This window comes from Penaeus monodon, chromosome 20 (assembly GCF_015228065.2).
Source record: "Penaeus monodon isolate SGIC_2016 chromosome 20, NSTDA_Pmon_1, whole genome shotgun sequence".
Classification (NCBI taxonomy): Eukaryota; Metazoa; Arthropoda; class Malacostraca; order Decapoda; family Penaeidae; genus Penaeus; species Penaeus monodon.
In genome coordinates, this window is record NC_051405.1 from 32,461,592 (window position 1) to 32,461,845 (window position 254).

At 29.5% G+C, this 254-nt stretch overlaps 1 protein-coding gene across 1 annotated transcript in view; it reads right to left on the reverse strand.

The window, feature by feature from the left end:
* LOC119585773 (CWF19-like protein 1) overlaps window positions 1-254 on the reverse strand; it is a 14,600-nt gene that overhangs the window by 5,806 nt on the left and 8,540 nt on the right. The window lies entirely within an intron of this gene.

Below are 254 nucleotides of genomic sequence, written 5' to 3' on the forward strand. Positions count from 1 at the left end.
TCATTACATGTTGACTGTAAAGCATTTTTCATATCTTTCTTAATTTATGCAAAGTATAAAATTAGCTCATGTCCTACAAAGAAAATCCTATAGGAATATCTTTTCACAAGTGGAATGGAACAAGCAGTGAATAAAGAAGTGCATTATATTTTCTGAAGTGTGTTTGATCAATAAATTTTGAAAATATAACCCTGGCATTGTATGAAGGAAAGGACTTTTTAAATGACAAAAGGCTGAAAATACTTACTGATCTG